The sequence below is a fragment of the Notamacropus eugenii genome, chromosome 6, assembly GCF_028372415.1.
Source record: "Notamacropus eugenii isolate mMacEug1 chromosome 6, mMacEug1.pri_v2, whole genome shotgun sequence".
In the NCBI taxonomy this organism is placed as follows: Eukaryota; Metazoa; Chordata; class Mammalia; order Diprotodontia; family Macropodidae; genus Notamacropus; species Notamacropus eugenii.
In genome coordinates this window covers 59,660,838-59,687,472 of record NC_092877.1, presented here as the reverse complement: position 1 = coordinate 59,687,472, position 26,635 = coordinate 59,660,838, and the positions used below count along the sequence as shown (strand labels likewise).

At 41.0% G+C, this 26,635-nt stretch overlaps 1 protein-coding gene across 2 annotated transcripts in view; it reads left to right on the top strand.

Moving 5' to 3' along the window:
- Positions 1-26,635, top strand: part of WFS1 (wolframin ER transmembrane glycoprotein) — a 55,476-nt gene that overhangs the window by 10,710 nt on the left and 18,131 nt on the right. The gene's annotated exons all lie outside the window — the stretch shown is intronic.

Below are 26,635 nucleotides of genomic sequence, written 5' to 3'. Positions count from 1 at the left end.
AAGATGGTCTCTTTGCCTTTGGGATGAATTCAAATTTTAATTTCCATGGAAGGGGATTATCAGATGGAACTTTGGCCACTCTTCTTTCTGTTGCATCTTTTTTTTTTTTTAATCATCTGGTTTTCATGAGCTATTGTCTCAGGATTGTGATGTGGAAAAGAACCTTTTTTATTTTGGTAGAATGAAGCCATATCCTTTGATGCTAAGCCTCTGGTCATAGTGACCTCTTGTCGAGTGAGATCAGAGTGATTGAAGCAAGCTTGGGCCAATTGAGTTCAGTTGTGCCCTTTTTCAAAAGTTCTTTCCCTCACACAGATACCTAAAATCTTACTTAGTCCTATAGCCAGTCCTCATTGTTACAGTTAACACAAGCAAATTCTCCCATTCTTCATATTTAGCTGTGTATTTTGATCAAATCCAGAGGATCCTGGCCAATATCTTACACCTTTCTCCTTCCTTAGAGAAGGTCTCATGGCAGAGACCTTACTAAGGATTTCTACTGTGAACAAGAGGGTACACTGGATCCCTTCCAAGGCCCATTATTAGACCTGCAATTCTCAATGAATTTTTTATTTCAGTTTCAGGGAAGGGAAAGAGTTCTTCAGGGATAGGAAGGCATTACTGATAGATTAGAAATGAGCCTTGGAGAAACACAGTTTTGAACAGGGTAAGCAAGTTAGCTCAGCTGGATGAGAATGGTCGTTTGGTGGAGAGTCAAAGAAATTAGAATAAGGTAAGAGACCTTGGAGCTCATGCAGACCAGTCCTTTCATTTTATAAATAACAAAACCAACCTCAGAGGGGTTAAGTGACTTGTTATACAGGTTTACACAGGTAATTCAGTATCGAGACTAGAATTGGAACTCGGATTTTTTATTTTAAATTCAATGCTCTTTTCCTTTCCCCACCCTTCTCTGTCAGATAACCAAGGCAGACTGATGGTGGATGATGTAAAACACAGCTGACTTGAAATTCATGGTGGTGGGTATAATTATATTTATTTATGTTTAGAAGGCAAGGAGGGAGAAGGGGTAGAGGGGGAGAGAGAGCTGGAGAGAGACAGAGAAATGGAGGAGAGAGGGACAGAGGGCAAAAAGTATTGGGCTTGATACAAGATACTTAAAATCTCAGCTTCCATACCAGCCAGCTGTAACAAACTTTCTGACTGTCAGTTTCCTCCTCTCTTAAATAATTTAATGATACTTCAGTCCTTGCAAGATAGTTGTGGGGAGAGTGCTTTCTAAATCTTAAAGTGAGGGCTGAGGGCTGACATTATAACTCCCGCCTTCATGGAACTCACTTTAGATGGAATACAAACTTCTTCTTCACAGTAGGAATTATTTCTTTTCACTTTTTCCCCTCCCTCTTTCCTTCTCCTCTTCTTTCCTTGCTTCCTTCCTTCCCTTTCCCTTCCTTCCTTCCTTTCCTTCTTTCCCTCTGCCTTCCTCCCTCTCTTTCCTCCCCCCTTGCCTCTGACACATAGTGACCACTTAATAATGTTTATTAATTGAACATTAAACTGAAACCAAGTAGGTTCTTTCTCCTCTCTGGACCTCAGCTTTCTGATTGACTCTAAGGAGCCTTTATATGTCAGGCAAAGGAGTTGGAATTTTATTTGGTAATGATAATAATTGCTAACATTTCTGCAATATCTTAAGCTTTGTAAAACGAGATATATACATATCGTTTATATATATATATGTATATATATATATATATATATATATATATTCTCCCATTTGAGACAATAACCCTGTGTAAAAGGTGCTGTTGTTTTCCCCATTGTACAAATGAGGAAACTGAGACTGACAGAGGCTAAGTGTCTTGCCCAGGATCACACAGCTAATAAGTGTCTGAGGCAGGGTTTGAACTCGGGTCTTTCTGACCCAAAGTCCAGCATCCAATAGGGAGCCATAAAAAAGGGTTTGAACATAGTAGTGATATAACCACTCTTTTGTATTAGAGACTCTTCTGGCAGCTATGCCAAGGATGGACTGGAGGAGGAGAGTGGAGGCAGGAAGACCTGTTAGGAGGCTCTCCCAGTCCTCCAGAGAGGTGGCATAATGAGCACCTGTACTGGGATGGTGACAGCAGGAAGAGAGAGGAGGGGAAGGCGAGGAAGAACGTTGTGGAGGTGGAAGCAGGGACTGGCTAAATGATCGGACAGGTGGTAGGGAAGTGCCCAAGACAGTTTCAAAGTTATGGGCATCAGAGACTGGGTGAATCATGGAGCCAGAAGCAGGTTCAGGGGAAAAGATAGGGGTGATTTGGGACAATTTTTCAGTGCCAGCAGAAAATCCTGTAGCAGATTGGTTGATGGTCCTTGGACAGAAATATGTGGAGTTCAGGAGGATGTTCAGGGAAGAGTCTTTGGAGGAAAAAGCATTTTGCCTGGTTCTTGAAGGGTAATTAAGAAGAATTACACCCATGGAATGGGCAGTAGAGGAAGGATGGGAATAGCAAAGGAACTTTAGGGAACAGAGCAAGCAGAGGCTTGGAAGAAAGTCACAGTACCCCCAGAGACCCCCAGTGGTCAAAGAAGGACATAGACGCAAGAGATTTTAGGATCAAAATTTTGCTGTTTTCTTCTGATAACAAAACTTCTCCTAACCAATGCCCAGCCCCCTAATCTCTAGAGGAACTCAGTGAAAGGAAACCATCGCCAAGGGAACATCTTGTTCCTCTTTTGAGTGTGAAATAATGAGATTGATTTCCTCTGTGGCTTGCAGAAGGACATCGGTTTCATTGCCCTATGGTCAATCTTATATATTCAAATCCTTGGTCTTTCCCTACTTTCTATATGTCTTCCTATCATTTTTTTGGTAAGGGAACGCAGCTCATACGGAAAGGTTGGGAAATGGGCCTCGATTTTTCTCAGCGAACTCAGTCTTTTAAACTATATGCTGCATATTTCTTAGCACCATATGAAATTTTTTTTACAAAAATTAAGCACAGAAATATTGCAAATAAATGTAAAAAGGAAGGAATAGTAAACATGACCTTCCAAACCATAATGCAATCAAAAGAGTCATCTGTTCAGGGAGCACAAACAAAAGACATTAACCCCCCTAAAAAAAGAAAAGTAAAGAAAAATATGAACTAGTTAGATCAAAATCCTAAAGTGATGCTGTAATTAGAGAGAAAAATGAAATTTCCCTTTCATCTCATTTATGAATTTTCTAAAACAGGAAAATGGGTGGATATCTCTTCTGTCCTCCCATTTTATTTGCAGTGTCCTTTCCAGGGGATTCAATCAGTCCCTTTACATTTTCTTCATCAACATGTACATTACAGTGACTCTAAGCAAGCTGACAACCAGTATCTGCACCTGTCACCAATGCCATTTTGCTGAGAACTCTGGCCTCCTAAAGCCTTGTTTCCTCCTGTTGTAATACTACATCTCTGACAAGTCCAGTTACTTATGACCTCCAGCTTATCATTTCCAGAGTGTCTTTTGACAGTATGAGGCCCTTCATTTCCTCCTGCCTTAAAATCTTCAGGATCTGGAGGACTCACACACCCCCTTCCACCCACCAGGAATTTTGACTTCCTTGGTAGAAACCAGATAAACATTCTTCTTCTCTTAATTCCTAAGTAAATGGTCTTTTCTAAGTTGCTTATTAACCTTCTGCTTGTAAGACAAGCACTCAAGTCTTCCTGACTTCAGGACCAATGCTGTATCCACTGAGACACATAGTTGCCTCCATATTTATAAATAGATGTAGATTTTATATTATATATACATATAAATGCATGTACATATCTCTCATTTTTATATTTTTTATAGATGGATACATACATGACATATATATGAGAAATCTAAATAGAGAAGATATAGATACATACACATATATCCACACGTAATAAAAGCTTCCATCCAAACAGATAGTGTATTTTAAAAATATACTCATCTATTTCCTTAGCACTCCTGTGGGTCAGGCAGGAAGGCATGTGCTAGACTCCATTTTATTACTTGTTCAATCAAGAGGTAAAGACATCTGTGACCTTGTACCAACAACAAACTGGTGAACCAATTCTAGATACCAGATTTGCACTTGGTCAAAGTGCCATACACATGTGAATTCTTTCTTTCACATCTTCATCAAGTTGGGTAATGTTGAGAACAGTAATGAAAGTGCTTTGTAAACCTCTAAAGGGCTATACAAGTGAGTAATTCAACATATTTAATTTAATATAATCATTAAAGTTTATGAAGCAGTTTTATTATCACCATTATTAGCTTGTATTTATTCAGCGTCTATTTGCGCTTTGGCATAGAAGATGTAAAAGGCTGAAATTTTCTTTTCTAATTTCCCTTGTGCCTTCTTCACCACTACCTTGTCTGGTAGGTAGTACAAGCATTACTATTTATGAGGAAAATTAAGAGTCAGAGAATTAAATGAGTTGCTCAGTCACAGAACTTAGTAAGAGCTAGAAGTAAGGTTTGAACCCAGGGTTTTTGATTCCTAAGCCCATTGGAGTCATCTCTGACAATGAGGAGTTTACATTCCAGGGTGCTAGCCACTAAAATGGCCATCTATTTGTGTAGAAGTGGATCCCTAAATGCTTATTGAGTTAACTTGTCAAATGAATGTATAGCTTCATTTTCAAGATTAAAGTATAAGTCTTTGATCTTCACTCTTAAATCACTTTATCTCCTTCCTGACTACCTATTTTGCTCATCCATACAGGGATTGGGGCTTGTACAAGTGGCCTCTGAGCCCCTGTCCACTTTGGCCCTACATTTCTTTCTCTGAGTCTCCCAAAGAACAATGTTACAGTAACATGTGCTAAGTTTGGGGGTGGGAGAGGTAGGGGAGGGGGACACAGGGAAAGGAAAAAAATATTCTTAAAAATATAACAGATGGAAGCGATACTTCATTGTCTGGTAGCTTGACTACTTTAGGGACAGATTTCTCCAGATGGTGTAGAATAATTAAAAGCAGTCCTAGTTGTTCACTTTACCTGGTCAATCTTAACCTTTCCCAGAGCCCCCTCAGCACAGCACTCCATCCAATAACAGGCCCATGCTACAAAAAGATGAGCTGCTTCTGCTATTATAATTATTATTATTACCATCACACATAGAGTACAAAGTTATTTGCTGTACCTTCTACAAGATAGAGATTTTGACATTGTCTACATAATCAAGTCCATTTTGCTCAATTCAGTTTAAAAAAATAAAAAAAAAATTAAATATCCAAAAGAATTTGGCTAACTGCTGGATGTAGGTGGGGGGAGAAAAAGAGAGAGAAAGGGAAAGGGTAAAAGGGAGGGGGGGAAAAGAAGATGGGGGAGGGATGGGGAGAGAAAGAGTAAGGGGAAGGGGCAGAGTGGGATGGGAGTAGTGAGAGGGAGGGAAAGAGGGGGAGAGAGGGATCAGGGAGACAGAGAAAGGGAGAGAGTTGTGGAGAAATGGCTTCATTGACTTAAAATTTTTATTTAGCCAACATAGGCTTGGTGGTCAGGGACTCATGAGATTGCCCAGAGAAATACTAACTCCTTTCCCATTAGCATGGGTCTTTGTGAGACTCCTAGAACCTCACTTGGAAGGGACAGGCAGGTGGACAGGCGGGAAGCATTTACTATGAGCCTACTTTATGTCAGGCACTATGCTAAGAATTAGGGATACAATGAAAGGCAAAAAAACAGTCCCTGCCCTCATGGAAGTCATATTCTAAAGGGGCAGTCATGTAAGAAAGTAGGTATTTATGTATACGATATATACAGAGTAGATGGAAGATCATCTCAGAGGAGACGGCACTAGCAGCTGGAGGGATGTGAAAGGCTTCCCACCCAAAGATGCTGGAATTCCTGAGGCCATCTCATCCAGCCCGTACCGAACAAGAATCTTTCTGACAACCTGCCTGAGAAGTGCTCATCCTCCTTTGCTTAAAGAGCTCCAGGGAGGGAGAATCCTCCCACTCCCAAGGCAGACTGTTTGGCTTTGAGATAACCCTTTGTTCAAATTATACCTACTGCTCCTATTTCTGCCCTATAGAACTGAGAACAAGTGTCATCCTTATTTCATATAATAGTTTTTCAAATAACTGAAGACAGATACCCTGCCCTCCTCCTTCCCCAAAGGCTTCACTTCAGTGCAATATGACCAACATTGACATATATTGAACCCAGACACAGACTGGCATTTAGCGGAACTCAAGACCAGGAAGACTTGGGTTCAGGTCTTGCCTCTGACCCATACTGGCTCTGTAATCCTGGACAAATCACTTAGTACTCTATAACAGCAAGAGCCCTGACATATCCAGGATGGCCTGCTAGCACAGGTTCTTAGGTTTATTTTTTTGCTAATTTTTTTTTTTAAAAGGCAAGCAACTTTTGAGGGGTCAGCAGTCTTCTTTAATCACATATACCAACAGAGAAAATACAAGCAGAGAAATAAAGACCAACAGGCAGGGCTTTTGTCTGACTATAAGTGATACATACATCATAGATCAACAGACTGGTCCAACTGTCTGACCATTACATGGATACTTAGTTACCACAGAGAGAAGCACCAACACTTGGGTTTTCAAAGCCAAGGGGTCTCCTTAATGGCTACCGAGAGTCTCATCTGGCACAGGAACCTTCTTCCAAAGAGTAAGCCCCCAAAGCAAAACCTCACCTCAGAGAGAGTGTGTGTGTGTGTGTGTGTGTGTGTGTGTGTGTGTGTGTGTGTGTGTGTGTGTGTGTGTATGTGTGTATGTGTATGCACTTTTTTGAGCCAGAGGGCATCAAGATCCTCATGACCCAGTACCTCATTAATTAACAAAAGGTGTGGACCTTCCCACAGAACAAGCCTTCCCTAATCAAGCTTCCCTTAATGGGCTCCACCTGAGACCTATTAATGGTGGAGGAAGATCTTTATCTCTCATTACATACTTCCAGGGCAGCTGTCTAACACCATAATTGAGGCAGTAACACCTTCCCATATTGATAGTTTCTGCACCCAGGAATTCCCTGTGCCAACAAAATCACAACTCCAGACCTTATTGCTGTCTGTACATTTATGCGTGTCCTGTGTTTGAGGCATTATGTGGGGAGAGATGAGGCAATGTACACAGAGGACAAAAGTAAAGCTGTTCTCAAGGGGTTAACCTTCTGTGGCTTTGCAGCCCCAGTTATTTAAACCAGTCTTCATATATGGCATAACATCAAAACCCTTCAGCAACCTCGGTGCCCTCATCTGGCTCTTCTCCAAGCTGATGGCATCCACAGCCAAACAGTGAGCTCTGTCCATCTCTTCCTAGTCCTGGCCACTGAGATAGATTTTGAACTGGAGGGGGGGAACTTATAGTTCATCTGTCCAATCTCCTCATTTCACAGAAGAAGAAACTGAGGCCCAGAGACTTGCACAGGATCAGAGAGCAAGGTAGTGACAAAGGAAAGAGAGGGCCTGGTTCTCCTCAGCCCCTGGACAGCACTTCTTCTGTACAATACAATCATTACTGTTATTCATTCAGTTCTATCCAACTCTTCATAACAACCCCGTGGACCATAGCACACCAATATTGTCCATGGGGCTTTCTTGGCAAGATACTGGAGAGGTTTACCATTTCCTTCTCCAGTAGATTAAGGCAAATGGAGGTTACATGATTTGCCCAGGGTCGTATAGCTAGTAAGCGTCTCTGAGTCTGGATTTGAACTCAGGTCTTCCAGACTTCAGGCCCAGTGCTCTATCCACTGAACCACCCAGCTGCCTCAAAACAACTAGTAGCCTCTTAGGCAGCTATAGGGCAAGCCAGATTACTGAATGATCTAGGAGCTCCAGGGGTGGGGAACCTGCAGCCTTGAGGCCACATGTGGCTCCCTGGGTCATCAATGCAGCCCTTTGACTGAATCCAAACTTCACAAAACAAATCCCTTTAATAAAAGGATTTGGTCTAGCCATTAGACCACAGTCAACCATTCCTTCAAAGAACCTTTTGTAAGAACTTCAGAGTAAGAAGGGACTTGAGACACCATCAGTTCCAGCTGCTTCCTTTTAAGGAGTAAGAAACCCAGTTCCAAATAGGATATGACTCGACCACAGTCACTTGAAGTTTTCTCTACAGAGGCCACCTTGTTAACCCAGGTCTCCTGATTGCTGGTGTATTGCTTTTCCAAATATTCCACCTGTTTCTCCCTGCAAGGCAGCACCCAGGTCTTCTTGGGAGTGTCTCTTTAAAGAACTCAGTTCTGAAAATCAGCACCAGGCTTTGAACCACCATTATATGTGTTTTCAAAAAGACAGCCACCTCCCAAGTGGCTTTTAAAATGCTCATTGTGCAGCAGTGAGCACAATGGGGAAAAAAGTACAGATTGCTGCCAAAATGCTTGTTTTAAAAATTCCTCCTCCATTCTTTCTTGTGACTTGTAGAAAAATCATTATTAAATAGTTGCTGCAATTCCACAAGACTCATCACACCTACACTGTATGTGACTTAGCCTTGTCTTGTGATGGGGAGGGAGGAGAGCTGACATCAGTGGGACTTGATGCACTTAAACCTTACGTGGGCCCAGCCACAGACAGATTGCCATCTATAACAAAGCACTGAATGGGACTGAGCCCTTGGGGTTTGCACCACTTAATGTCAGAACCAGAAAGGCCTCGAAGACAGAAAGTGTGAAGAATGGGACATATTCTGACACTCTTAGAACAGAGAATATCAGAGCTGAAAGAGACCCCCCTCATTTTAAAAAGGAGGATTGGGCCCCTTCACTACTTTACTCTGTGACTTTGTCCAAGTTGCTTCCCCTTCCTGCATCTCAGTTTTCTCTAAGTAGCATTTATTTATCGCTTTAAGAAGATTTTTTACATACTCTCTCATTTGATCCTCCCTACAACCCTGTGAGGTAGGTGCTATTAATATTCTTTTTTGCATAGATGAGGAAAGTGAGGCCAGGGCTTAGGGTCACACAGCTAGTGCTTGTTGGAAGCAGGATTTGAACTGAGGTCTTCCCCATTCCAAGTCTAACCCTTGTCCATCGAGCTACCTCTTGTAAAGTGAAGGGGTTGAATTAAATTGGCTCTGAGGTCCCTTTTAGCTGTAAGATTTTTTTAAATTTAATTTTTAACATTAATTTTTAAAAATTTTGAGTTCCAAATTCCCTCTCCCTAGCTCCTGCCACCCCACATTAAGAAGGCATTTATTACGATATCCATCATATATGTGAGGTCATGCAAAACATTTCCATATTTGCCATGTTAGCACTAAGATTTTTTTTAGCTGTGCTTCCATGTGGACCTCTACTCTCATATCTTAATGCCTTGGGTCAAGCTATATACCTGAAGTGCTCCCATACGGACTGTGTTCTGAGGGCCCGTTGTAGTCCTTAACATAATGCCTGGCACATGGGTGTTGACTGACCGACTGACATTCTTTTTTCTAAGGGCCCTTCTAGCCTACAAAACTTGGATCTGTTCATGGGATTAATACCAATGTAAGCATGCCAAATTACAGCTAAATCCAGATTATTTCAAATGTTGTAAACCCCTGAAATGGTTGAATTTGCATTGCTTATTTCCATTCGGCTGTGACCATTTACCATAGCTGACATAATTATAACTTCAAATAGTATGAGTTCTAATACTCACAGTCATTTTAAGGGCTTCATTGTTCAGGCCAAGCAGGACTTTGCTGTTATGAAACTCAGGAAACTTCTGGAATGAAAGTAGGAGGGCCCCTCTTGGGAGGTTGAAACTGGTTCCTCAGAAAATCAAATGCAAAATAACAATCAAGATGACATTAAAAGCTATTAGAATGCTATTTCTTTTTTGTTATACAATGAATATAATCAAGGTTTCCTTTTCTTTCTTTTTTTCTTTTCTTTCTTAAAGTACATTAGCATGGCAGGTCAGGCTGCTCCACAGTAAATGTTGTGAATCAATTCTTAGTAATTCCTCTCTCTTCCTCAGGAGCAAATTTAGCCCTTGATGACTTTGGCACTTAGCTTTGTTCTGTTTTCTGCCCCTGTCTGACTTCCTTCCTCCATTTCCCTTTCTTTCTATGAGTTTTATGAAGAGAAATGAACTTCTCTTTATGGCCTTCTGAGCATATGTTTCAATATGTATGAAAAAAAAATGTGTGTATATACCATATCTGGACATGTCTTTCCTCTGCTCAAAAATTCTCATTACTTCCCATTTGCCCCCTGAATTAAAATGCAGATTGTAATGCCTGTCATTCAGGGCCTTCTAGACCCAATGTTCCCTTGCCTTTCTGGCTTCCTTACCCATTTCTCCTCTCCATCCCCACCTTGCTGCTGGATGGCCAGCTTGGACTGGCCTCTGTTCCCCTGATCATAGCCAGCACGCTCTCACATCTCATTGCCTTATTCAGGCTGATTCAGTACACCCAAAATGTTTTCCTTCTTTGCCTCTTGAATCCCTACACATCCTTTAAAGCCAACTCAAAATCACCTTCTCTGGTCTCCCACAGGTGATAATAACCTTGCTCCTAAGATTTCATCTAACATTTTGTCTTACAGCTGTCTAATGCATTTATCATGTAGTATTATCATTCCTAGTTTGTGAGAAGTTTTATCCATCAGTTGTTCTTTGTGCTGGCAAGGTCCTGACTCTTAGCTAGACTTTATATCCCCTCCAATAGTTAGCATCTCATGACCTTCACTTCCAAATAAACTATAAGCCTTTTGAGGAAAAGGACCATGTGTTCTCTATCTTTTTTCTTACCTAGGATGCCTAACACAGTATGTCCTCAGATGCTTGCCAGTTATTCAAAATCAAAAGTGCTTCTACCCTCAGTACAGAGACTGTACTCAGCACACATCTTTCTTGAGCATCCCTTTTGGTTTAGGTGACCTCCACTTATTTAAGGTGACCTCTGCCAGCCACAAGCATGTCTTCAGTGTGCCATAAAGGAGATAACTGATGGCTATCGAGACTATAATTTCAATGAAATCACTAGGTTGTGAGCAGGATTTCCTTGGGTGGAGCTTATGGTTGATCTTGTGCATATCCCTGGACCTGTGTTACGTCTTGAGGCCTCATCAGTATCATTCTACAGAGCCTCACTTTGGCCCATCCTTAGCCCCATCACTATGATCAGATAACTTTCTTCTCCGAATAACATTCACAAAAGTTCAAAAAGGCCTCTTCTTCCAGTCAAACATGGATATTGTTCTTCATGGTGCTTTTTGTCCCCCATGCCTAGAATGGTGTCACCCCTGCTTTACCTTTTAGAACTCATTTCTCCCTTCTTCTGGGTTACACTTCTAGGCCTCTTCCTCCAAGATGACCCCAGATGTTGGTTACCACTCCCCCAAATCCCTACGCATTTTTTATGTAGCCTTGTGTTCACTTTATCTGTGAATATGGTGTATCCCAGCAGAATGTAATTACGAAGGCAAAGACTGTCACTTTTGTGTTTCTATCACTAATGCCTAACACTGTACCCTCAGAGGTTATGGGATTTGCCCTGGATCACAAATCAGTCTGTGTTATTGTTACTGATATTATCATACATATGAAATGCTTAAATATGAAACTTAATATAATTACAATTAAATATAAAAATAATATAAAATACTAGGTATTAATAAAAATAGTAGTCATAATAAAAACTAGCACTTTAAGGTTTGCAAAGGACTTTATATGTTAACTCCTAGAGGCATGACTTAAACCCAGGCTTTGCTTGCTCTGAGACCAACTCCCTATTCACTAAAAAGCCACCTTGCCATGACTATAAAGACTATGTTTTAATACTAGCTCACAGTTTCACAGCACTTTTCAGTTGATACAGGCCTTTCATCTCAATAGCTCTGGGCCATGAGTAAGGAAATCAGATTAATCCCCATTTTACAGATGAAGAAACTGATACCTGGTGAGGGGATACTAGGTCTCAGCTAGAAAGAACCATAGACATACTCTGGCTAAACATCCCCATTTTACAGATGAGAAAACCAAGACCCAGGTGAAGTGACTTGCCCATGGTAAAAGTGGGCAGAGTGCATAAACCAAAATCGTCTGACTCCTAGGTAGTGCTTCCAGTCAGATTTTATAATATCCTTTTCCCCAGCCACCCACCAGCCCAAGCTCATGCATTTGGTTCTGCTGATTTCTCTTCATTGAAGTTTTCAGTTTTACTTTATCAAGTGTGGATGTTCATGAGTCTCAGTTTGTCTCCCTCTTTCTAATCCCCCCTTTCCTCTCAGCATCTCCGGGGGCATAGACACACCACTCAGGCTTCTAGAAGATCCTTAATATCTGTGGGTATTCCTTTTCTCTGGTGTTGTACCCTGAAATCTTTCCTGAGTAACCGTCATTTTTCTTCTCACACTTTTTAAAGACTTGTTTTTTCCTTGATGTTGAAAACTGAATTAATTAAAAAAGGAGGGTGGGGGGTCATCTTACCTGCAAAAAGAAAAAGAAATGCTCCTCCTCTCTAAATGATTTGCAGTATTCTTCATCTGTAGCCAGTGATGAATATTATCCAGATCAGTGCTAAATTTTATGGTTCATTGACTCTTAGATATAGAGTGGTAAGAAACCTTGGGTACCATTTAGCTCAACTCTTATTTTATAGGAGAATAAACTGAGACCCAGAGGGGTCAAGTCATTTGACCAGGTTCATCCAAATAGGACAGAGTTGGGATTCCAATCTAAGTCATCTGACCCCAAATTCAATTCTATCCACTGTACTGCACTGCCTGTCAGCTACTGTTCTGTATCTGGCTGAATGAACTTTGTGTTACTTGTTTTTGTTTTGTTTTGTCTTGTCTTGTTTTTAAGATGAAGGCTAATATCGTGCGTGCTATTGGCTGCTATTGGCTGAGTTCATTCAATTCAGCAAACATCTATTAAGCATTTACTTGGTTTAAGGTACTGTACTCACCACTCAAGAGCCAGAGACATTCTCTGCCCTCAAGGAACTTATGTTCTAGGGTGGTAGTGGTGGTAGTTCTGTAGCTGGCAAGCCATAAATGCAACAACTGAACTTTTTGAATTTTAAGTTACAAGGACCCTCATTGGTCATACAGTGGCATCCAGTGCAATCCATACCCAAAGGGGACAGTCACTACAATATTTCTGATCTTTGCTGACGATCTCTGGGAAAGTAGAACCAACCTACTATCTCCTGAGGTGACCTATTCTACTTTTGGACAGCTCGGATTATTTGGAGATGTTTTTCCTAGCATCAAGCTTAAATGTGCTGCTTTGTAACTTCCATCTGATGGTAGACATGATAGATGTGGTCTAAACCAGTTGTGTCAAACTCAAATAGAAATGAATCCTCAAAGCTACACATTGACCTGGAAAACCACAAATTAACATTATTTATGTTTTGTCATATTTTTATTTATTTTGTTAATGCATATATTTTAATCTGAGGGGCAGCTAGGTGGCATAGTGGATAGAGCCCTGGGCCTAGAGTCAGGAAGACCTGAGTTCAAATCTGGCCTGTGTAACCCTGGACTTACTAGCTGTGTGACCCTGGACAAGTCACTTAAGCCTAGTTGCCTGAGTTTCCTCATTTGTAAAATGAGCTGGAGAAGGAAACAGCAAACCACTCCAGTGTCTTTGCCCCCCCCCCCCAAAAACAACTAAATGTGGTCACAAAGAGTCGGGCATGACTAAAACCACTAAATAACAATAGCAAATATTTTAATCTGGTTTGGTGCCACCCAGGAATGTTGGGGGCCACATATGACCAAAGGACCATGAGTTTGACATCTCTGGTCTAGACAATAGTGCCAGTTAGGTGGATTTGGAACCAATTGAATGACTAGACCCAAAGATAATTATTAATGGGTCCATGTCAACTTGGAGGAGGTTGCCAGTAGAGTATCCCAGAAGTCTTGCTGTGATGTTTAATATTTTTACCAATGACTTGAGCAATGGCCTTGATTACATGTTGATTATATATGAATATGACACAAGGTTAAAAGGAGCTGCCATCCCACTGGATGACAGAATGAGTCTAAAAAAGATCTCAACCAGCTAGAATGATGGGACAAGTTTAAGAAGATGAAATCCATTAAAGATAAATAAAAAGCCTTGCACTTGATATTCAAAAAATAAATTTCACAAGTACAGGACAGAGGAGGAGCGGCTAGCAGTTTATGGTTTTGCTTTGTTTTGTTTTTTGAAGACTGCAGGTCCAACATGAGTCAACAATGTGGATTGACAGCCAATTTTAAAAAATTGGAATCTTAGGCAGCATTGAGAAGCATGACATCCAGAACCCAGAAACTCATGAGTCCTGCTGTACTTTGCTTTAGTCAGCCAACATCTGGAGTAGAGCATGGAGCTCTAGGTGCCACATTTTAGACAGAACATTGACAACTGTATCATATCTAGAGGGTACCGACAAAGGTGGCAAGAGAAATGAAAATCATGCCTTACAAGGATTGAGATGTCATTGTGGCAAGGGATTAGGGTTGTAACCCAAGGCAACTGCAGAGAAACAGACTTTAATCTTAATGTAAGGAATAACTTGAAAAGCATAAGAACAGTCCACAACTTGGAATGAGTGGCCTGGGAGGTGGTAGGTGCCTCCTTACTGGAATATAACACCCTGTAGAAGGAATCTCTTTTTCAGAAATGAATTTTAGAAGACCCTTCTGATTCTGAGATTTTATGAAAAGTTCATTTAATCCTAAAATCCACTAGATGGTAAAGTTGAAAATCATTAGGTTTGGAGTTGGAAGCTCTGGGTTCAAGTCCTGGCTCCCCTACTTCATAACCATATGACTCTGGACAAGTCACTTAACCTGTCTCAGCCTCAGTTTCCTCATCTATAAAATTGAGATAATAAACCTACCACATTGGGTTGTGAGGATCAAGTGAGATAATATATGTGAAACATTTTACCACCTTTAAAGTGCTATATAAATACTATTTTTTATTGTTATTGTTTTGTTAAAGTTCTGACCCTCCTACTAAATGTATGACCTAGAGCAATATTTTTATCCCTTCAGGGCCTCACTTTTCTCATTGATACAATGAGGAGCTCAGACTAGATGACCTGGAAGGATCCTTCCAATTTTTAATCTTTTGAAATTTTAGAACTATCTTCCCATTGATTCTGGCAGAAATGAGTTATCACTCTGTGCTTCTATTGTTATTATGATCTGTAGTCTCCACTAGACCATGAAAATAGTTCAACTGAAGTTGCTCAGATCAATGCTTAACCAGATGAATTAGGGAATGATAAAGAATCTCATTAGTGATATGAGAACGTTCAACTTAGTACAAGAACCCGTTGCCTAGTCCATTCTCTGCCCGAATCTTTCAAGTGATAGAGAGTTCAGTATTTTGGGAAATAGCTAATTCCACTATGGAGAGATCTTTGTGTTAGAAATGACCTCCCTTAGATTGTGCTGAATTCTGCCTCCTTGTGGTTTGTACCCACTGGGGCCGTTTCTACCTTCTGGGGCCTTACAGGATTCAATCCAACATTGTAAGAACTCTTCAAATGCCTGAATATGTTGACATTGCCCTCTCCATCTTCTTTTCTCATGATTAAATATTCCTGGGGGTTGCAACAGATCCCTTTATGCCATGATCTGCAGATCCTTTGCTGCCGCACCCCCCATAAACTCCTTTGGGGGGTACTACTATTTGTCAATATTCCTCCTAAAATATGACCCTAATACCTAGTACAGTGCTTCATATTTGCTTGTACAGATGCTCAGATATTGGTTTCTGTATTTCATAATGTGTATTGGTATAGAGACTTGTAAATATGTGTGTATGTGGTGTATAATATATGTGTGTGTATACATATATGCATTATGTATACATATATATATATATGTATGTTTTAATATGCTTCAAATTCAGCATGAATCAAATATCTGATGTGGCAACCAAAAAGCTAGTGCAGTCTTAGATTACATTAAGAGAAACATAATGGCCAAGACTAGGGGGGCAGTGGTCTTATTCCCCTCTGTCCTGGTCAGACTATCTGTAGTATCCTCTTCAGCTTTTTGCTAACATTTTAGGAAGGGCCTTGATTGACCCAGAAAGTACCCCAGAGAAGTCAGCTAAGATGGTGAAAAGGTCTTGAGCTCATCATGACAAATGAGTATCAGTTGAAGGAATCAAGATGCTTCATCTGGAGAAGAACTGCAGGTGGGGGAGAGGACGTAATGACCATAGCATAGTATTAGAAGGGCCTTAATAAGGAAAAAGGTTTAGATGTGCTCTGCTTCACACTGGGAGAAAGGAAGATTTAGGCCCAAGGTAAGCAAAAGCTTCCCAATACTTAGAACTGTCATTCAGCAAAAACTGCATGACCACCTGTTGCGGAAGGTATAGAGTCAGGATGGACTAGGTGTCTTCTGGATTCCTTCTGTTATTCTCCAAGTCTGTCAAATGGGAGAATGGTTGTTACCAACTAGAGAATGGTACAGAATTGGGTGATAGGGAGCCAGGAAAGGTACTTGGACAAGGCATCATTTGAATTGGGCATTAAAGACTGGCATCAATAAAGAGAATGGGAGGGCAAAATGGCACTAACACTTTCAAGACAACCCATATTGTCCATTTGCACAATGACTGTGGTCTTATTCTAACTGATAGCATCTACTTTGTTCGGACAGATTCTTCCATTCATTGATTTTCCCTCAGTAATAAAGAGACAGGAGGCTGTTTTATGGGTCATTTGAAGAGTCCTATTCAATTGAAGTACACTGCAGTTTGTTAGTTTGATAATAGTATTATACAGTAAAAACAGTTGTCTATGATCTTTCCTGTTGACCTCTTTGGCTTGTAGCAAATCTCTTCTGTCCAGAGTCATCTACGTTTATTTTGTAGGTGCTTTCTTGCCACTCACACACTCCTTAATTTCCACCACTCACTGCTTTCCCAGAGGTCACTGCTGACCTCATCACTAACTCCAGGGGACTTTTCCCAGTCTCCATGCTCAGTCATTCCATGGAACCTGACACCATTAACCAGTCCCTCCTTAATACTCTGCCCTCCAGTCTTCCAAGATACTGCTTGTCTTTTGTCTATGCTCCTACCTCTGTGACCACTGTATCTCTCTATCTCTAGGCTGTTCTGATTTCCCCATCCACACAAAGTGTAATCACCCCAGACTATCATTGGCTGTCTTCTCTGTCCATATTTTCATCTATGCTGATCTAATCTGTTACTCTGACTTCAGTTATCTCCATATAGATGATTCTCAAATTTAACTCATTAGCCCAGATCTTTTCTGAACTGCAGCCTCACCTTTCTAACCCCTAGCTTTGACATCTTTACCTGATTGGCCCAACAGTGTCAAATTCAACATGTCAGAAATAGAATTTTGCTTTCAAATCTTTACTCATCTTTGGGGAAGGGAGGTGGGGAGGGGAGACTGTAGAGGGAGAAGATTCAGTCATTTGTCTAATCCTGTCAATCTGACTTCCAAATATTTCTACAGTCCTTTCTCCCCCACTCCACCTCCTCATCCAACCCTTCATTATCTTTTCCCTCAGCTACTGTTAATAACCTTCTAACTGGACTTCTTGCATCTCTCACTTCTCTCTCCATTCTTTCTTTGGTTGCTACTGTTGTCTTCTTAATAAATATGATCCTCTCATCTTCCTGTCCAAAAAAACTGGCAGTGGTTTCTATTTGTCCCACAATACACTATTGCCCCTGTTGCATGGTATTCTAGACCTTCTACAATCTGGTTCCACCTTACCCAAGCAACCTGTTTAACCTGGCTTCCCTCATGCACTTCATGGGCCACCCAAACTAGATGGGCATCTAGGTGGCAACATGCATAGAACACTGGGTGGTCAGAAAGACCCGAGTTCAAATCCAGCTTCACACACTTACTAGCTATGTGACCCTCGGACAAGTCACTTGATCTCTAGTTGCCTCAGTTTCCTCATCTGTAAAATGAGGATAATAATAGCACCTACTTCCCAGGGTTGTTGTGAGGAGCAAATGAAATAATTTTAAAGCACTTCACACAATGCCTGGTGTGTAGTAAATACTACATGAATCTTAGCTATTATTGTTGGTATTATGAGAAGCTATTTCTTGATGTCATCCTTGCCTTCTTTTTCTCTGTCCCAAACAGAGGCACGTTCCTCTGCCTTTGATCTGGTGTAGACTTCTTCCACTTTTCAGCCATTTGAGATCTTCTTCCCTCAAGGCCCCGGGAGAAGGTGCACATTTTTCATGGTCTTCCCTAGTTTCCCTCTCTGTCTTTCCTCTGCAGGTTAGATCTCACTTTCTCTCCCCAGATCTCCCTTTGCTGCTCTCTTTTGCTCTGGATCCACAGTTTTCTTGGTATGGAAATTTCTCTGCCAAAAGAGATCTGTAACTAATACAGATAATTCGAGGTTCCTAGGTTTCAAGCTAGAAGAGACCTTGCAGGTTGCTGAGTCTAGTCTGCTCATGTTAAAGGTGAGGAAATAGACACAGAGAGGCTACATGATTTTCCCAGGGTCACACAGATCGTAATTAGTGAAACCAGCACCCAAACCCAGGTTTTCTGGTTCTCTTTGCTCTATCAATGTCTTTCTGCACATTGTTTAATTGGAATATACAGCCTTTGCTGATGTACAAGGAATAAAAATCAGTGCAAAGAAGAATCTTCCCATCTATTCTCCCCTTTGGTCTATTTTTCAATGAAGGCAATTGCTTTTTGCAGCAGTGATATGGCAGTGTCACAGTAGATTACCGCTGAAGGAAGCCTCTGTTCCAGTGAGGTCCCACCCCATGCTGCCACCATGGGACTCTCATTCTTTCTTAAATCTTTGTCTATTTCTGAGAACCCAGCTTGATGAAAGGCTTTTAAGTGAGTTTGTTTACCTAGTCTGGGAGAACCATTATTCCATTCTGGCATGACTCAGGTTATGATTATGGCAATTTTAAGCGATATCTCTGTGGTGAAAGACTTAAACATGCTCTTTATTCTTTGCCTAAAAGTGGTGAACTAACTTTAGCAGTTTTGCTTCAGGAATCAACTTAATCAATCTTAGTGTAGAAAAGTACTTCTTGTATTAACCTGAAAGTGATTGTTATCTGAGTGAGGAATTTATATTTATATGGATGGCTGTACTGGAGAGTCTAGCATCCTAGGTGTGTTAGGTAATAACGATACGTATAAGTCAACAAACTTTTATGAAGCACCCATAGGTGCTAGGTACTGTATTAGGGGTATAAAGAAAGTCAAAAACAGCCCCTCCCCTCAATGAGCTCACTATATAATGAGGAAGTAAACATGCTAGAACAACACACAAACAAGATAGATAGAGGATAAATTGGAGAGCGTTTCAAAAGAAAGGCACTAAGATTATGGAGGCAGCTGGATGTCTCAGTGGACAGAGTGCTAGTCTCAGAATCAGGAAGATATGAGTTCACATTTGGCCTCAGACTCTTACAAGTTGCGTGACCCTAGACAGGTCACTTAACCTTGTTTGCCTCAGTTTCCTCAACTGTAAAATGAACTGGAGAAGGAGATGGCAAATCACTCCAGTATCTCTGCCAAGAACACCCCAAATGGGTCATAAAGAGTTGGACACAACTGAAATAGCAGAACAACCACAAAGACTAAGGAGAACTGGGAAGGACTTCATGTAGAAGATGAGACTTTAACTGAGACTTAAAGGAAGCCAGGGAAGCCAGGAGTAGAAGATGAGAAGGGAGAGCATTCCAGGTATGAAAATGCAGAGTCAGAAGGTAGAGTGTCTTGTGTAAGGAACATCAAGGAAGCCCTCATCGCTGGATCATAGAGTATCTGGAGAAGAGTAAGGCATAAGGAATCTGCTCAGGTAGGAAGGAACCAGGTTGTGAAGGGCTTTAAAAGCCAAACAGTGTTTTATGTTTGCTCTGGAGGTAATAGGGAGCCATTGACATTTACTGAATTGGGGATGGGGAGAGGGTGACATGGACAGACCTTAACTTTAGGAAGATCACTTTGAAAACTGAGTGGAGAATGGATTAGAGTGGAGAGAGACCTAGGGGAGGGAGGCCAGTGTGATAATTGCAGACTTCGTCTTGTTTAGTTATAGTTTGATGTCATATTATAATGTTGAAACTCCAATATGGAGTACTTAAGTTAAATGATCCTAATTGCTCATAGAAGCAAAGAGGCAAAACAGACGGTTTTGTCCTTTTCCACTAACTCTGTGTCAGATGGATAAGGCTTGAAGTTTTTGATGAGATGAATTCTTGACCTGCTGCAGGGGCCCTGAGCCATTCTCCTTCTTCCCCCTTAGTTAACATTAAACCTTATCATACACTTTGTGGTCCTGATAAAGAAGTTCCTTCTTCACCCAAGTCTGGTATAAGATGTGGTGTTTCCACCACATCTGGGTCTGATTAGTAGAACCCCCTCCTATATCTGGCACCGATCACCTGTTTTCAACCAAGCCCATTTTAGAGTATATAATCTTGCCACCTGAACCCCAACTTTGAGAGTGTTTCCTCCCCAACACATCTCTCTCTCTGTCTCTCTGTCTCTGTCTCTGTCTCTCTCTGTCTCTCTCTGTCTCTCTTTCCCTCTCTCCCTCTCTCCCTCTCTCTCTCTCTCTCTCTCTCTTTCTGTCTCTCTGTCTCTCTCTCTCTTCCTCTCTCCCCCCCCCTCTCTCTCTCTCTCTCTGTCTCTGTCTCTCTCCCTCTCTCCCCCTCTCTCTCTCTGTCTCTCTCTCTCTCTCTGTCTCTGTCTCTCTCTCAGACTATGGGGTTTCTTGCATGTGAGGATGGAGCTCCATCTATTCATATCATCATATAGTGTCTATATGCTTTGTTTGCTTACTGTGAGTCACATAACAGTAAAACTTATGATTATAACATTGCTTGAGTGTTTTTCTAGAAGTCCTGAACCTAAGTATTTGCTTTAACTGAAGCCACTGAGGTCAAAATGGGCAGCCAGCCAGAAAGCTTTGCAGTGTCCAGCAGGGTAGGTGATGAAGGCCTGAACCAGTGGAGACAAGGGTGTGTACACAAAAAATGTTGAAAAAGGTAAAATCAGCAGGATTGGGCAGCTGGGGAAAGGGTAAGACAGTAAGGAGTCAAGGATGACAGGTTGTAAGTCTGGATGACTGGAAGATTGATGGTGTCTTTGAGTTGATTTAGTGAAGGTAACACTTTAGGAAGATAGCTTTGATTAGCTGTGTGTGTGTGTGTGTGTGTGTGTGTGTGTGTGTGTGTGTGTGTGTGTGTTCATCCTTCATTACCAAAGAAGACCATGCCATCAGAGAAATAATGACATGACTTGCATTTGACTTTGTTTTTTGAGTGAGGGAGGGCTGTGCAGGTCACCAGCCTCACTTCTACTCCAGAGCCATCTGAATCCAGAGACCAGATATTCCTCAGGATGACTGGAGATGACCCAGGATGAGGCAGTTGGGGTTGTGACTTGCCCAAGGTCCCACAGCTAGTGAGTGTCAAGTGTCTGAGGTGAGATTTAAACTGAGGTCCTCCTGACTCCTACACTGGTGCTCTATCCACTGCACTACCTAGCTGCCTCGATTAGCTAAGCAGAATATGGATCAGAGTGGGGAGAGACTTGAGGCAGGGAGACCAAGCAGCAAAGCATTATAATATGCCAGGTGTGCAGTGATGAGGCCTGCACTAAAGTGAAGTGTCAAAGGACAGAAGTGGGCATGTATGAGAAGTGTTACAAAGGTAGACTTGATGAATCTTGGGAAAAGATTGGATATGGGAGAGTGAGAGAGTGAGGAGTCAAGGATGATGCCTGGATTTTGAGTCCGGGTGAAAAGGAAGATAGTGGTACCTTTTCAGTACCATAATAAATAATAGGGATGTTAGAAAGATGGGAGACTTTGGAAGGCAAGATAAGTTCAATGTTAGACATGTTGAGTTTAAAATGTTTACAGGACATCAAGTTTGAGATGTCACTGGATATTTGGAGATGCAAGACTAGAGGTCGAGAGAGGTAGTTATTGAGCTGTTTCAGTCCTGTCTGACTCTTTGTGATCCTATTTGGGGTTTTCTTGGCAGGGATACTGGAGTGGTTTGCCATTTCCTTCTCCAGCTCATTTTACAGACGAGGAAACTGAGGCAAACAGGGATAATTGACTTGCTCAGGGTCACACAGCTAGTAAGTGTCTGAGGCCAGATTTGAACTCAGGAAGATGAGTCTTCCTAACTCCAGGTCTGGCACTCTATCCACTTCACCCTCCTTGCTACCCCAAGAGAGTGATTAGAGCTGCATAAGTAGGTGTGAGAGTTATCTGCATGAGGTTGATAACTGAATCAAGTTGATGAGATCACCAAATGAAATATAGAAGGGGAAGATAAATGGGAACAGGTAGGGTTAGCAGGTATGACCTAGATAAAGATCCAGCATAGGAAACTGAGAAAGAACACGCTGGCAGGGGGATTACAAAGCATTGGGCACTCTACTTGGTCTATGAAATTCCAAACTTATGGAATGATAAGGTGAGAAATCTATTGCTTGTTTTGTCTTTAGCCCCGATAGGATTGGAGGACATACTGACAGGCTGGGAGCCTAGAGTCGTAGGTTGTATGGTTGGCTAGTAAGCAGCAGAGCAGCAGCCAGAGCCCAGGTCTCCTAACACCTAATCTTGTGCTTTTTCTTCTTCCTTCTTCCTGATGAAATTTGAAAGTGAACACCCACCATGTATATTTATTAGAACTGTAAAATTACATGCTTTTGCTGGAAGTCTTTGGCATGAGCCCAGCCTCACTTTAAGAAATTTAAATGTATTGACAGCAGCAATAATGTGAATGGGGAAACAGCACAAAAAATATGTCTTCCCATCCCCCTACCATCTGCGCTGGGATTTGAATAGTGCACTAAAAACAGATCAGTGAGAGTGCCACCAGATTAGATTTGGCAGGAAGTTCCAAAGGTGAGACCCCTTTACAAGAGACACCTTCTCTCTTTCTGTATCTCTCTGTTGTCATGGCTTGTAAATCAAAACAGGAACACCCTGATCCATCCCAACAAGGATGTTGTTTAAAAGAGAAAGTCATTCTATAAAATTATTCTTTGAAACTCCATGTCAACACCATCTTCTATTGAATTCATTAGGTATTTCTCTATACTGTGCTTGGCATTGTGCTGTCCTGGGTACCAAATTTCATTAGGGACATTGATAAGCTAGAAGAAAGCCAGGATGTTAAGGTGACTCAGAGCCTTGTTCTAGGAAGATTGGTTGAAGGAACTGGGAATATTTAACTTAGAGTAGAGATGACTTAAAGAGAACTCTGGATTGTTGTTGATGATCATCCTTGGTTCTTGACGGTCAACGACATCAGAAGGGTGATGTTTTGACTTGCAAGTGAATTGGACTTAACTGAGGCAGGGATGTACAAAGTCATCAGCCTCACTGTGTTCTCCAGAGTCATCAGAGTCCAGTGGCAAGACATAGGCCAGGACAACTGGTGATGGCCCCAGATGCAGTGGGAGACTTTGGCTTCTGCAAGCCCTTTCCCAGGACTCAGTCTGAGGCAATATCCATTTGGTAGTTAAAGGCTAGGTAAAAATGAGGTAAAAGATGGTCTGCTTTGCCCTCATGAAAGAATCTAATCAGGAAGGGCTGAATGATCCAGCAAAGGCTGGATATCCACTGGTTAGGGTCTGTTGTAGTAGAGGATTTACGTCGTGGGTAAAGTATAGATTGGATGACCTCCCCAGATTTTTCTAACTCCAGAATTCTGAGAGTATCTATAGGAATCACAAAAAGGTAGCCAGCCATTTGGTGCACCCATCCAATAATGCTATTTACTCCTTCCTCAGCTCTGAGAAAACTTTCTATCTTGAAAAGGAAGAGATGAAATTTAAAAAGACATTTAGCTTATCATTTCCTGACCGTCTCCTGCCTCCATCCACTACAGCTGACCACTGTAGGGAATGAGGTTAGGATTTTTCCTGACCAAAAGCCAACATATTGGCAAATGCCCCAACTTTGCCTGGACAGCTCTTATTAACCCTTAATTCTGTCATCCTTCCAAGTGTGTTCATCGTGTCCTAGCTTTGGCTTGGTTTGCTTAGTTGCTAATATTGGCGTCATTGGCACTTGTATTTTTCCTGGGCCCCTTCTGGATACTGCTCCCACCCCATAAGACATTCCTACTCTCAAGTCAGTGAATGCTGTGCCTCTGGCTGAGTTTCTAAGTGATCCTTTCCAACCTTTCTGATGTAACATTTTGAAATAAAGGCTCTGTAATTGGTTGTCATTTCTTCCAGTAACCTGACTTATTTTTTTCCCCCTCCGGTTTAACAACTGACCTTCTTTGGGTCAAGGATCAAAAGATCTGACTTCTAATCCTAACCCAGCCCCACTTAATAGCTATATGACCATGGGCTCAAAATTTTGCCTGGGGGTGGGGAGGGTCTCAGTTTCCTCATCCTTAAAATGAGAGGGACTGAACTAGAGGGCCCCACAGGGCTATTGCAGCTCTAAATCTGTGACCTCAGAATGTCAGAGCTTTCATTCTTATCACTGGGCTACCCTGTCTACAGGTCACTTAGTTACCTCCACTGTAAAAAGAAGAAATCAAACTGAATAATCTTCAAGATCCCTTTCTGCTCTGCCATTCTGTGATTCTCCGTTTCTATTTTTGTTGCAAAGTAATAAACACAGACTGGTGTTTCCCCAGTTCTCCCTTCAGTGAAAGAGCTGGAATTGATCTCAAATATCAGTTCGTCTTTGGTAAAATATTTTGACTTGTCAGATTGAAGCCAAAGTCATTTAAAATGTTTTATGTGTCATTTATTTCTTAATCTTTCATTACACTATTGAGGCAATCTTGGAAATGCCATGCTATGAATAATTAAGTGATAAAAATTAATCATGAACTAGAACCATTGTTTCAGCCAACAGATCTTTCTAAAGAATCATTTAATGCCCCTGCCCTGGATTTTTTAAGAAAGAACATAAAATCATGTCTGTGGCCAATTATATACACTCTATGGTGTGTAAGGTACTGTACACCTTATTTTATTTGATTCTTACAACAACCTTTTGAGATAGCCACATTAGGTACTTATCCTCATTTTACAGAGGAGAAAACTGAGAGTCAGGAGCTTAAGAAACTTGCCCCTGGGCACACATAGCTTGAAAGTAGCATTTGAACCGAGGTCTTTCCAAACTCCAGGTTCAGGACTCTTTCTACTACACCATGTTGAGTTCCTCATCCATGATTCAAGTGAAACTTGGGAGTACAAAATAGAATTCTAGTCTTATCCCTGGCAACCTTGGAAAAGTCCTTTTTCATTTCTGGGCCTCATTTTCTCATGTGTAAAATGAAACTTGGACTGAATTTCCTTAGTAAAATGTCAGTTTCTTGAGGGTAGGGACTGTGTCATTTTCTTCTCTGCATTTCTAGTACCTAAGATATAAGATGATAGATTTAGATTTGGATGTTACCTTACATATTGAAGAGGCCTTAGGACCTCCCCCCTTATTTTACAGATGAGGAAACTGAGGCCAAGGGTGTTTTCTTTGTCTTTCCCAAGATCATACAGGTGGTAAAGAGCAAAGGAGAGATTTTAACCCAAGTCTCCTGACTCCAATTCCAGCATGCTTTTCACCACATACTTAAAACTTATTTTCCATCCTGGACATTTTATTCAATTGTTAACTTTTTAAATCTGACCTCAATGGTGAGATAGCTCTAACCTCCCACAGGGCCCTCATTCCGAATTTCCCCTGTCAGAGGCAAAACCCTGAAATGGGTGGATACAGACCAGACTCCCAAAAGTAATTCCAAGTTCTTCATATATAGGTCAATGGAGATGACCTTTATTGACACTAAGGTTCCTCAATCACAATAACTTGCATTTAGGATTCTACTCATTTCCCTGGCAGACTTGGGCCCCTTGAAGAGAAAGCGTAGTCAAGTGTGAAGCTTGAATTCTGAAATCCGTATGTGCAGGAGCCCTTTTACAGAACAAGTGCTGAGAAGGAAAAAAATTATATGTATGTATGTATATGTATACATATCATTTAGCAAAAACCATATATGTACATATGTTGTGTATGAATACGTTTTGTTATGTACAACTATGTTGTGTTGTAAATATGTGTATATTTAATTATATATGTAATTATATTGTATATCTTGATATATACTATATACAAAATCTTTATTATATATTTATAATTCCATATTACATACATATTATTGCATATTATTATTTATAATTACATACATAATTACATATATTTATAAATACATGCAACACAATTATATACATGTTCACACACATACATATAAATAAGGTGGCCCTCTTTTTGTCGTTACTTTGTGAGATTGGATCTTGCCACATCTCTTGCAATAAAACCTACAATATAAGAATAGATGCAATGGAAACAAGAATGTCCGTTTGTCTCCCCCAGGTTGACATTTTTGTTTCCTTTGTATCCATGTAACATCCCACCTGATTTTACAAAGAAAAAGCAGGATTTTTATCTCACTGGGAAGATACTTTAAGCAGCCTTCTCTTGTAGCTTTTATAGAAATTCTCACTTTATACTTTGTAGTTTGAATATTTGCTCACATCTCATGCCACTATTGTAGATTATATGCTTCCTGGAAGCAAGAATGTGTCCACTTCATCTTTAAAGAATCCACCCACAGTCCCCAGGACAGGGCCTCAAAAGTCCTAATTTTACCATGTAAACAGGACATTCCTTGGTAAATGTTAGTTGAATGAATCAATGGATGGAAACTGGTTTTGCCTTTCAAG